General features: G+C 28.3%; 1 protein-coding gene across 1 annotated transcript in view; it reads right to left on the bottom strand.

The window, feature by feature from the left end:
• The window catches only part of LOC111041968, a 335,050-nt gene that overhangs the window by 161,264 nt on the left and 159,387 nt on the right, over nt 1–14,399 (bottom strand). The window lies entirely within an intron of this gene.

The raw sequence follows: 14,399 nt of genomic DNA on the forward strand, positions 1-14,399 counted from the left end.
GGTAATACTTTTTGAGGTTAGGTGAGGCAAAAAATATTATGAAATTAAATTTCAGTAACACGGTTCAAGATTATATTTTCATATTATTTTAAGATAGTATTTTATACTCTGTTAATTCAGTAGTAATATTATATCTTCTTATATTGAGTCCTTGGAATTAGAAGATTACTGAAAAACTATGATACGTTTACGTATACAATACACTCATAAAACTTTATTATGTTGATGTAACTGTAACGTGAACCACGGAAATCCTTCATGCAAAATCGATATTTACTAATTTAACTACTAAAAAATAAGGAAAAACCTACATAGTTATAAAAACATTAGATGTCATTCATAAAACTTATAACGGAAATATTTTCATTGAGTTGAATATATAGCAACAAATTAACACCACATTAGGTATCATCAACACATTTCTCTTTAGTCTTTTGATTAGATAAAACATATCGGTTGTTTTTTGTACAGTTAAAATGTTTATATACCTGAGAAGAATAGTTAAATGTATCTGAAATAACTATGGTCATTACTTATTTCCATCAATGCTATATAGTCGTAATATAAATGTATTTATTTAAAGTAAGGACAGTAATATCATTTCCTATAGAATACTTATGTATTATAATATATATTATATATATAATAAAGATGTTATGTATTGTACCAACATAGTAATCAATTATTAAAAAAATTATAAACTGCTTCGTTTTGGACACTAAAACTTGCCAGCTAATTATTTTGTTATTAATAAATACCGGTAATTAAATTTTTCTTGCACATTTTAATGATAAATCAAAAACTTATTTAAATACCTCAAAAAACGAAAAAAAAATTATTGAATGATGGAGATTCATAAAAAAATATAGTATTCAAATAATCTGTGAATGAAAACGAGAAAAAAACGTTGTTTGTTTCGAAGCTAAAATAATAAATCACCTTCTATAGTTCGAAAGCGTTAAAACTTCAGTGTCCCTGGGGTCTCTGAAACCAGTGGTTTAACCACTCAATGCAAATCTCATATATACATTTCTGGGAAGTTTGATTAAATACCATTCAAAGACCTGCTTCTCTTTTGTGTCTGTATCTGTAGCTCACATTGGACACAAAACAAGCAATTTGAAACAATTAATACAGACACGAAATTATTCAATCACGTTTATGGTTTTGTTATGAAGGTATGCATATAATGTGAACAAAATAAATCTAATAAAAATCTTTATTTAATACAAATGCGAACATATCTGCTAAATCTATCTGTTTGGTATTTCAGAGTTAAAATACAAATTTAAAAAACAATCATGAAGTACGTAGTTAAATGTTATTACTTTGATCATTAAAATTAAATTATTTTATTTTGATAGTTTTGTTTTTCAAATCCAGATGAAGTAACGAACAAAATGTTTAAAACTGTATGGTATCTATAAAAATAATTTAAAATAAATAACATTTTTTTTTGCCACATTTTGGTAAATTATTTTTTACCATATGAACAAAACATATTCATAGTCTAAGTCGTCAAAAAAAAAAAACATACCTATGATATTCATAAAAACAAAATAACTTCAATTTATTTGAGTATGTTGTGAAAGTGAAAGTGAATAAGAATTTATTTATACAGCTAGTAAACTTTAATCCTAAAAAAATAAAACCAAATGAAAAGTTAAATAAAACGTTTATAACAAAAATTAAGTTAGAACTGTGTTAAAAAAACTCGTTTAATCGTAAATGAATCAAACTTTTTACTTTTTTTTTTTGTTACAAGCGATTTGAAAATATCGCTCAACTTAACTGAGTAGGGTTGGCGTAAAGGAAGTGGTGATTTTGTTTTCTTTACGGTCGACTATTAATTCAACAGAACCCAGAAAACAAAGTTTTTCTTTTTCGTTTTTACAACGTTAACTTACTACAGACCAACAATAATATCCTGTATTTTAATACATGTTATAATTTATTCCATTTTAGGACTGAAAATTGGACCAACAATTAAACCAGCCACCATTTGCACATACATACATGCAAACATACATACGTACATGCATACAAACACATATACAAATCTACCCCGAAACATACTATCCCTTTTCCACTATATCTTCGTGGCGACCGGAGGGGGAACGCTACACAGTGTATTGGAGTAACGCAATTTCTCCCAAGCGTGTGTATGCTGTAGGGTGTCATAAATTTAATAATCATGTGGAATAATCGGCCGTCGGTTTCTCCCCAATTACAACGCTCTCTCATCAAAAATTATAACTCATCGACAACTCCCCAACCTATTTACCACCAAAATATTACTAAATTTAAGCCTGTTTATACGAATTCCATTAAATTACATTCAAAAGTCATATTGACAAATAACGTAGCCACAAACTTGTTTTGTGAAATACTGCTGTAAGGGTGAGTTTCCCATCTGTATTAAAACTGTATATATGGCCTATATATTTTTTAGTGCCCATACATATTCCGTCCAAATTATCAACCCCTAAACTACATATTATGTTTTATAAAACTAACGTATTTTCAACGGTTGATAATAAATAAAAAGAAGTTAATAAAGAATATACAGAATAAAAAATATAATATTATATAGTACACGGTTTTTAAAATTGGCATTAATTTGTTTAGATAAATCATGTAGGTGACAATATTTGAGCTAAATATTATAGTATTATTTTCAATACTAAATATAGATGCTTAACATGTAATTCATAACCTTCAAAAACTAAACATAATTAATATTTTAAATCACATTCTTAGAGAAATGTGGAAAGAAATTAAAAAATAAAGATACCGGCTAGATAACAAACTACACGACTGATTTTTTTTTATTATACCGCCTACTAGCAGAGTATTTTATAATAAACTGTATTATATAATAATATATCAACTAATGTAATGTTATTATTTACTATAGATAACCATTAATTTAAAAATGGAGTGTTAAAACCATATTAATAGATTTATCATAATAAATCCGTATTTATGATAGTGAGTTAGTATACTTGTAACTTTTATTGTATTCACATTAGGTATTTGAAGAAGTTTTTGGTTTCATATTAAGTAACGGTTTATTATTGATTTATCAGAGTATATGTTTAACCACTGTCAATATTTTTTTGGTTTTTTGGATTCTATAATATAATATTGAAACTCTGATGGCATTTTCATTACAAATATTTAAACTTTTCAATACAGTTTTACGAAATCGAATGTTATTCAAACCCCTCATATTCCGTTATTTACGGTTATATTCAAGCGTGCGGTAGAGACTTACTCACTCATAAAATCGCAATTGAGTTTAAATCCATTTTATGTCCTGAAATAAAATATGAATTTCTTTTTCTTTTATTCATACATACAGAGTTGTAACACTTCAAGAAAGTCCTTAATAAGTAACTTAACAGTGACCATATTTGTATCAAGAGTGTATCTGCATTGTTCGTATAGTTTACTTTAATAGTTTAATGTGTTTAAATACAACCGATAAATGAAATTCATAATAATTATTCAGCCTCACTTGTTTTTAAGTTAGTTTATAGACGACGAACGCATAGAACTATGAAGTTAGACTATCAAATAATAATAATAACCTAACAAAAGGTGTATACATAATATTATACATTATTATTGAACAGGAATGTATAAAATATATCTAACCTCTGCCAAAAAAGTCTAGATTTTATTTTATTTTTTAAATGCATTATGAAATATGAAGCTTTTTGTTAATAACTTTTAGATCATTTTAAATATTAAGTTTCATACTCCCATATACCATTGCAATATTATATCATACTTTTATATGTATTATATTTATATTTATCTCATACATGATTATAAATACTGTTTAAACATACATTCAATTATAATTATTGAATATTACCGATAATTTATTTTTACTATTGTGGCTTTTGATAGAGGTTTTAAATACCTATATTATAGCCCACCAACACACATAAGTACATGTTGATATGTCCACAAATACAATAGCTAGATTGATATTGATTTATAATATATTATTAACAATATTATTATTATTATCATCAAGTATTATAATTATAATAATATGTATAGGTAAGGTATACCATAAATCACTATTAATATTTATCGAGTGTATATTATGTGTGTATGTATTTATAAATAGTGCATTATCATGATGATATTATAATAATTTACTGTTCTTTACAAATTACTTACGGAGGAAAATTTAATTTAACGTTTGTAAATATTCCAGTGATGATAATACTATAAGCAATTTTGTATGTAAACTTACAATGTTATTTTACATTTACGTATAAATTATGAATATGTTTCTGTTGTTTTTAACGAAAATAAATTAATAGCATCTTTAAGCAATTAATTGAGATGTACATGAAAAGTTGAATCGATACCTCGTTAATGTTAAGAGGGATAATTTGAGATGCGTTCATGCGAATTTCTTGATAAATTGGCAATTTGTTGTTGGGGTACTTTCCGTTTTTATTCATCCATATAAAACGAATCGTTAAAAAGTAAATTACAAGGGAAAAAAGGATAAAGACACAGAATTTTGTTCAGTACAAAAAGAACATGCTCCACATATTTATTTCTTAATGTCTTATAGAACACATTACATACATATTATGTGAATTTGTACAGTGTACCTACTGTTATTTGTTTCATTATAAAACGAGGAGGGTTATTTTTAATAATATTTGTTGAGTACCTATTTGAGAATGACCAAAACAACAATTTTACATAAAAGAGTAGGTGTATAAGTATTATTTTATGGGAAGCTTTAAAAACCATTAGGTAGGAAAATATAAAAACGAAATGATGAACATGTCACAGAAATGATGATAATATGTAGTGCATTCTTCTATTATTTTCAAATCTAGATTAAAAATAGAAAATAAATAGAGGTATTGTTTTTCTATTTTTCATAATTAAGAACTTTATTCTATCTTCACATTTGAAAAATTAATTTGATCGAAATTTCGTTTACCATAGTGTGTGTGTATTAACTTGGAGACAGACTTTCAAAATGCCACGAAAAATGAAAAAAAATTTTAAACCAGTATAGCTTAATTAAGTCACAGTTTTATACACAAAGACCATGTTTGTAAAAAACATATTAATACTATTATATAGTCATAGTTTGTATTTGATAAACTAGATTATTGATTTAACGTTACTATTCATTTGTATGAATATTAAATGTTTAGAAAAAAAAAATTATAATAAAGGAACACATTTAATAGTAAAACTATGAAAGTATAAAAAAACAAAAAGTATTTTTAATACTGAGAACAAACAAGAACATATAGACTAATACAATAGTAATACATAATATGTTGAGGACATTGTAAATTATTTGTACTGCTTTATTCGTTTAACATTATATACTTACTATATTTGTAAAAGCTATATAAATAACCCTTTTGTATATTTTATTATTAAAATTAGATAACATTGAGAGTGGCCCCGCCATTTGGAACCAGTGTAAACAAATTCCAATTTTGATGGAATATGGAAAGGTATATATACTCATAACAAATTTCGACTGATGACGTGGAGAAACGGATAAATGGCAGATTATGTGTTTGTTGCAGCAGTGTTGTTCGTGTGTGTATTTGGGTTGTCGAGCAAACAAAACAGCCAGTCGGTGTGAAATTCGTTATATGATGGGTAAACCAAAACAGCGAATATCGGAGAGACTACGGAAAAACTTTGATCGCGATGATTGATGGTTGCGAAATGAATACACGGGGGGCGAGTGGAGTCTGTTTATGTGTAGGAAGTGGACAAAGAGGATGCATGTATAGTGTTGACATTAGCGTGGCAAAGAGTTTTCGGGTGAGGGGGTCGTCGGGGTCGAGCAACCGAGGGTAATAATAAATGTTGTTTCGCCGTGAACCTTGACAAAAGTCTACATGATGGCAGCCATTATATCTTTTTACAATGACAGGGATATATGAAGGGAAAATTTGCACTTGATTCCCGTCAACAATTTTCACCATAACGATATAGCTAGTAGCAACATTTCCACTTGAACTGGCTCAGCCAAACATTTATAGTAAATATTGACTGTTTAAATTAATTTTTCCGAATAATTGAAAACTTTTTTCCCGCTCCAGCAGACTGGCGAGTCTACGTCAACTCTAAATGCATTATAAGGAAAAATATCTATAGAAGCTATGATCACCTTTAAAAAAACTACTGTCGATTTACAAGATTTCATTCGGTATTTGAATTTAATTAAAAACGTGAAGTATTTTCAAAGGTTATCCAATGTAACCAACTATGTGTAATATTATTAAATATATAATTATTATTATTTTCAACGACTTATTTTCGCAAGTGCAGTTTATTTATTTATATGCTTAATTAGACGGTATATAGGTAATGTAGGTAATGAAGTATATTTATATAAAAATATATACAATATTATATATTTTGGTAACCGTCATTATATAAATATTTCAATGTAATAGTATTCTAGTCAAATTTATGTTTTCGGTATGAGGTTTGGTTTTCCAGTAAACCATAAAAGCTTATGCGAAAGAGCAATATCCTAAAAAGAAGTAGGTGTCCATTACATAAACAAAAAAAGAAGTTATTCCAAAGCAGCAGGTATATGTTGGAAAAAAATATTTTGAATGCACCATAAAAAGGGTGTCTTCATACATAATTTAATGCAATAAATGTACACGCTCAAATCCAAAACGTTTCTTGGGATACTCTGTATATTTTATGTCCATGTCAGTTCACGTGCGAAAAATACGAGGTAATAAACGTACCTCCTACGTTTTATCTTGAATATGTATTTTTAGAGTGACTGAAATGAAAATAAATCTTTTTTTAAAATAGGCTGGTTAGTAGTTGAGTAGTTGTACGAAATATTGATTAATAGTGTCAGACATTGACAATTATTGTAAAATGTTTATAATAATAATAATACATAACATATTATTATGTAACGACATTGAGATATGTAAATAAACACAAACTATATGAAATAAAAGACGTACAAATGTAATTACATAAATTCAATTAACATTGGTGATCGTCTTTCGAGATTTAGAAATATATTTATAAAAACACTATTTATATATTGTTATGTATCCCACTTTAAATGTACCACTTTGTAAATCTTATTACTTAAAACACCACGACTACGCAGAATAAAGTATTGGTATGATTGTTGTTTATTTTAAATAAAATGTACATTTACGCCACGCTTCGAAATATTGGTGTACATTCTGTTCAAACAGATTTATTTCCAAAGAAATACCCAATTTATAACGTCATGTAGTATTAGTAAATACTAGAGTAAATATTGCCGAACAATAACACTCAACAATCAACATAGGTACCTACCCGATAAACAAAACTCGGCACATTATTGTTATTATATATATAGTTTATTTGATAAATATTCAACTAACACTCATTTGTGTTTTTAAAATGTCAACAAAAATGCAATAAAACATTACAGATAAAAATACAATCATATTTGCAAAATAAAACATAATATTTACACCAACATATTTTTTATAGATTATGTCAATATGTTAAATAGTTACTTAATATAAAATATTTATATGTACCTATACAAATATTTCTACTTTTTTTTCAATACTTAATGAATGGTACTGTGACGTGCCTCGTTAAACAAATTTTCTCTGATTAGGAATATCTTATTGTTTGTCCAATACTAATATAATCTCTAGCAAAATATATATTGTTAACAAAAAATGGAAATGGGAAAATAAATGTTTTAAAAAAATAAATAATGATAACTATCTAATAAATATTATTCACCTGAAATTATCAACACACATTGTCAAAACGGTCATAAATCATAGTAATGTCAAACTGCAATGTCCGGTTATAACAACTGCAGAGTTTTAAAAAATAATCCTGTACATTGACTACTGCAGATGTTTCATCGTGTGTCCATAATATATTGGATTCAGGCTATAGTAATCATATAAAGATGGATTTTTATAGTTTCGCCATTCACTATAGTTAACTAACTCATCTCCACTATCTCAGGTCCTCCCTAAGTGACCACTCTAAAATGTAAATAACGCTTCTCGACACCATCGTGTCGTGTCATCTTTTGGACAACAGATTATCTAGTCTTTAAACATACAAATAGCACAAATAATAACATTATGATTATGTTTTAAACAGAAGAAAAATATTTTTGTATAGTTTCAGTCCAACGTTAAATTAATAATTTATGATTTTCTTACAGAAAATTCGACGGTTGAGATAATGTGCTATGATATGGACATTCTTACGGTTGAATAAATTGAATAACGGATCACAATACTGTTGATTACATTAATTAACAAAACAGCATTGTATTCACAGTACGGCATCATGATAGTTAATATTTCATTATTATTAGCTGTGTGTTCAATATTGTGATAAATATTCTATATTGTGCTACAGTGCTATTAATCAAGTAATGCAAACGTCTTAGCGAAACAATTATTGTTTTTTTTCCACACCGAAGTAGGTAGAGGTACAGTCAGACGACTACAGTATACACGTATATAATAAACAACGTGTTATTCGGAGAGAAAAAAAACTTATGCAAATCTCGTTATCGGTGCGCCAAGAACGTCTCACTGCGCGATAAATACAGATTGTCGCCCTCGTCAGTGTTTTCTCCGGGGACGCTGCAAATACATAAATACATATATACTCAAGAAAGGAGAAGAGACAGAGAGGGGGAATAGTTATGAGGAAAGAGAGAGAGAGAGAGAGAGAGAGAGGGAGCAACTGATGTTGTGTCGTATTCGGTATCAAATGAAATACTGCAGCGTACAATTTAAATCTTCACATGAATTATCGAGGACCAGACAAAGTGATTAATGGTTATTGTACTTATAGTAATACACTAGGTATGTGATGTTTATTCCCAAAGTACAATATTACAATCGTCACCGGAAAACCAAAGAAACTGTTGTACATTAGCTGCTGTTGTCCCTGTAGCACAAACTGAGGTTATCAATAGAGTTCACCAATATTACAATAATATATTATTATGAGGTGGCGAATGTGCATATTATAGTAAGCGTGCACTACGATATTAACTGAAAATATTATTTGACAAATACCTATACATTTTTTGTCATAGTTTCACCACTGAATCATATAAATAATAAATATGACATGTACAGAAAGCGAAAATTCGAAATCATACATAAACTATACACAGTCGCTATAGATAGCTAGATAGGCGACGAAGATATCGCATTCGTGCCCACTTGTGTTGTATTCATCCGATTCTAACTCATAACATATTATAGCAAATTTGATGTTCAAAAGAATCCATTTTATTATGTTCATTTTAATATAAGGATGAATTGACTTGTTATCAAATTTATATGTCAAAATATTATGCAGGGTCCCTCGTATAGGTTATTTGATATTCTAATATTAAAATGATAATGGCGATAACTCGCTTCAAAAAATGAATAAAAAATAATAAATTATAAGGATCCTACGTGAAGTCATGGATAATGTTCTTTTTTTTTAAATTTGATAGTAGGATATTAAAAATCAGATGGTAAAATGAATTCTTCTGAACGTCCAATTTTCAATGTTATGCGTTATAGTCAGACGGAGGCAACAAACACGGGGACGTCGTCCTCTTAATATACAATTTTAAATGCTGTAACGAATTGTAAGCATCAGATCAGACGTTAATAAGAAATATATATATTAAAATGTGCTAGCTGGATGATCTATGTGAAATAATATGTATATTTAATATTTATATCTGTTCTAAAACGTAAAAATGTCTTATTATTTTCGTATCATAAAATAATATACGATAAGCGAAATGTCTTTTACACAGACCGTGAGAGTGTAAAAAGAATAGTTTACGACTAAATTGATACTACCTCTACTCTTGTTGCTTTTGAAAGAGAAAAAAATATTTAAAAAAAAAATTTAATTTTGCTTGAAGCGTAACATCAACATAACTGAGTGGGTATACCGTATACACATAATACCACTATAAATGTAATTTTCACTTCAAAAAAGTATAAAATACGAAACAAAATCAAGTAAAATATCGACAGTAGGCACACACAATATATTTTTGTTGGTCTATTAGTTTTACACGTCTCGCATCTGGTTAAATATGTAAAGCGTTCTTCGACATGTTTGATAAAAATAAAAACTATTTAATAGTTTCCATAATTATGGATATACATCATAATATGTACAGCCTGATAATGACGTATCCAGTTCCGGAAACAGGATGTCACACCACACAAAATACAGAAAGATTATATGGAGAACTGAGCATAGATAATAAAGAGATGGATAGGATTGGAGTTTATCATGTATTCCTGGAGTACTATCAATTTGAGGTTATATGGGGTAAACCTAAAATATTTTAATTAACTTAAAAACTCTAAGGTAATTAAAAATTATACTATATTGAGTTTAATTATTATGATTCTAGTATATTTTAAAATACTTATGGACATCGACGATTTTGTTTAATGTTTGAACATAACCTTAAATAGTACCCAATGCATTAGAGAGAACATTCTTAAAGATGTTTTCTCTCTCCCACAAAAAAGTAAACGATCCCATACAGTGTTAATGTAGTCATGGCCTATCTATATACCTATTATCTATGGAATTGAGTCGTTCTAGGTAGTGATTTTTACAAATTTTAGGTAACAGTTTTTTTGTTTTTACATGAAAATATGTCTAAATGAAAGTGGGTAGAATTTTGTTATTTTTAACTTAAGTCTACTCAGAATTGTTTTCAAAATTTTATCAAAAGTCGAAAAATGTGCAGATTTAGAACGACGATTGAAAATATTTTATAACGTGGTGATGGACATAGCGGCGGTCCTCTCATCAACGCTCGTATACTATTGTTACTAGTGTCCCCCTTAAAACTACAGTTTATTGTTAATTTTAATGATTTAATTTCCACACGATTATTATTTTATTCACGACCCTTCTCGACTTGTACAACATAATTAAAGCCGTCCAACGGTGTTAATCAATTATTAACACTTTAAACTGATTTTATCAGCAGAATATATATGCATAAATATACGCTTTAGGTACCCTCTCGTTTTGTTATGTAAATCGGATTGTTACGTTTACATTTAAGCGCGTCCTCGTGGCACAACGAAATTATAGAAAAAATAAAAAAATGTTATCTTAATGCTGCATTTTATACGGTGTTTAACGTTTAACGTTATCCACGCCATAGATATCGATAATTTTAAAATTTACTCTGGCTGGCTGTCCATATGTAGGTAATTAGTAACTTTATAAGTATAGGCAACGGTCTTGTCAATGTTGCACACATCATTTTATTGTTAAGTTACTTAAATTAATATGTGTGCTTGGATATGCTAATTTGTTAAACGACAAGTGCAGATTGTTTAAATATAATAATAATTAGGTATTTTTAATTTTACAATATGTCTCGATACTAAAACATAATTTGAATCAATGATTAATGTCCTATAATATGATATTTTTTCTCTTAAAAAAAAATAGCTTATAAAGCAAAGTGTCAAGAAAAAAATAGAATAATAACTAAAGGGTATCCTGTACAGGGTGTTCAGCATAATTAATAATTTGTGCCTTTTTATAATATTCTTAACAGCAAAAAATGTCCAACAGTTATTTTTTCCAGACCGATATTTTGAACCTATTGTATAAAGACCATATAATAATAATAATCATAATAATACTAATAATAAAAATAAAGCCTTCAATACAATTAATATAATGCAGTATTATATTTCGAAAAAAATATATAGGTATAATAATATATTTTCTTATAGGTAGTAATAATTCAGATAAAAATAGCGGATTGGTTTAATCTGATTAAATATGTAACTCATGATATAATATTTTAATTTTGATTTCATTGTGTAATATACTAGTATACCTACTCAATTCACAACTACGTATCATGTAAGGACATTTCATATATGTTTCAAACATAGTTCATAGTAGGTAACTACAGTTAGAGGCACCTTGAAATTATTGGCTACTTAAGAGTATTAAAAACAATAAAAAATCTGTTGCTAAAATATGGATTTTGCTGTCGATAACGATAAGTTATTCATCAATCACCAATAACGAGAAATCACTTCTATAAACGATTCATAAACCTTATCACGAATCACATAATGTTCTAAAAACATATAATTTATATATATATGTATACCTTTATTATACGCCTATTCTTCGAAATCTTTTTGTACCATTATTATTTATTATCAACTAAAATTTTCTAAAATGCTGGATTCACAGTCGCAATCGAACGTCAAAACTATATTTTATGAAATAAAAAAATAAGATATTAATTTCTATGCGTTCTCTTCGAGCCAAATATATTACTCAGACCGAATATTTTTGTGAGCCAGAGCTGAATATGTAGGTCACAATGTCCATTTAGTTAATAAGTCCACAATGTATACGGAAGTTTCGATCGATGCTGCAAGACGTTAACTTGCAGGTGGCGAGCGATGAACGATTTTCGAGCATCGTTTCGACCAGAACCCGACGCTGAAACTGAGAATCACGACGTTCACACCGCCATTGCACATTCAAATGAAAGATGCAGCACGTCGTCTAAGTCAGATTACTCGAGTTTGTTTTTGCCCAGCACCTCGATTTGGTATATCATTTTGATATTGTGCCATGGTATTTTCATCTTGAAATTAGTCTGTGCATGGCTGAATCGTGTTGTGTTGAATTGCAACAGAAATCCGTTCGGAAGTTTGCTGGAGAGAACCCGCTTGAGGCACAATATAGTGTCACGTTTGAATCATTAGGTGACGGGAGGTTAGTAACTTATAGTGTTTCGGATATTTTCGGCGTAAAAATAAGCAGTGAAAAGATCTATATTAAGGCACTATACTATCAGAGGAACAATCGACATAATACATTAAAATAGGTGTATCGTGTGTGCTAATCGAAGTGTTACATAAATAACGATCAGTAACTCGTTGGGACTTAATGGGTATAATTTTATGAAAATTAGGAAACAATTTATTACACACATTTTAAAAGTATAAAATTTTAATTTTTCAGGCTGTTACGATTTTCTCGGGGATGTTTATGTATCTGTATAATATATTATTATTGTTCCAAACTTTTTTCACAACTAACATTTTTGATACACTTGTGTGCTTAATATGATGTAACAGAATTTAATTAATGTTATGTCTTAGATTTCAGGAAGTATTTACCATGCATTGATAAACAGTGTCGTACGGTGTTGGTATGTATTCGCTTTGTTCATTGGAAATAGATTGCCAATTTATTGGCGATAGGCCAGTTTGAGACCTTTGGATTTCAAAGTTATTTGTTAAAACTATACACTGTCAATCAAGCACAATATGGTGCCCGATATAATTTTTTTACATATTTTTCAACGATATTTTTTGTCAAAATAATATTATCACGGAATAACTTAATGTCATAATAATATTATCACGGAATAACTTAATGTTATAATAATAATCATAATATAACGTACCAATTTGTACGAAGCTTGTGTGACGTGGCTAAATAATAGAATTTGATTTTCCGCTCCGGTGTTAAAATACGTCTTGTTGACGAGTTCATGCGTGTAAATATTATATAGATACGTACCTAAACACGCGGTTTACTACAGTCGAATCGTTGATTTTATGCATATAGCTGGTATACGAGAGAATCGTTTAAAATTTAAATTAAGCATCCGTATTGATGAACCACGTATTATTATATACTAGCAGTACTCGTCGAAAAAACAGATTGAAATTACAGGCTATGTTTTCCAAGACTACAGAATCCGTTCTCTTTAAAATTGTTCAATTACTTCGTATTTTGAATTGTAGATACATATTATTATAGAGTTCTACATTGCAACATATTTCTATGTCGGTTACCATCAGTAATATTATTGAGCACCTATAGGTACTTTTTATACAAAAATGAAATTTTATTTTTGAAAGCACATTAGAATATTATTATTTGGATTATGAGTGAAAACGAATACATCTAATATTATTTTGAGTAACGTTAAATAATAAGCTTAAAAGTCTATGCCTAGGTATTTTACGAAATTAATTAGTTAGGTATGGTTTTTTTTCAACAGCACAATATTCCTAACTAAATGTTTATAGTAATTAATACAAATGTTAATATTTTAAAGAATGTTTTCATAAGATAGATCAAAAATTATAGTTAGAAATTTTCCTAGGCCAGAATACTAACAGTCGATACATCTTGAATTATAAATGTATAGATTTGAATTATATTTATCATTTCATAGTAATAGACAATAGTTACATTTTGTTTGACGTTATTCATTATAATTTAATATAAAAATAACCAGCTAAGTAAAGCTGACAAAATAAGTA

Source organism: Myzus persicae, unplaced genomic scaffold, assembly GCF_001856785.1.
Source record: "Myzus persicae strain clone G006 unplaced genomic scaffold, MPER_G0061.0, whole genome shotgun sequence".
NCBI classification, from domain to species: Eukaryota; Metazoa; Arthropoda; class Insecta; order Hemiptera; family Aphididae; genus Myzus; species Myzus persicae.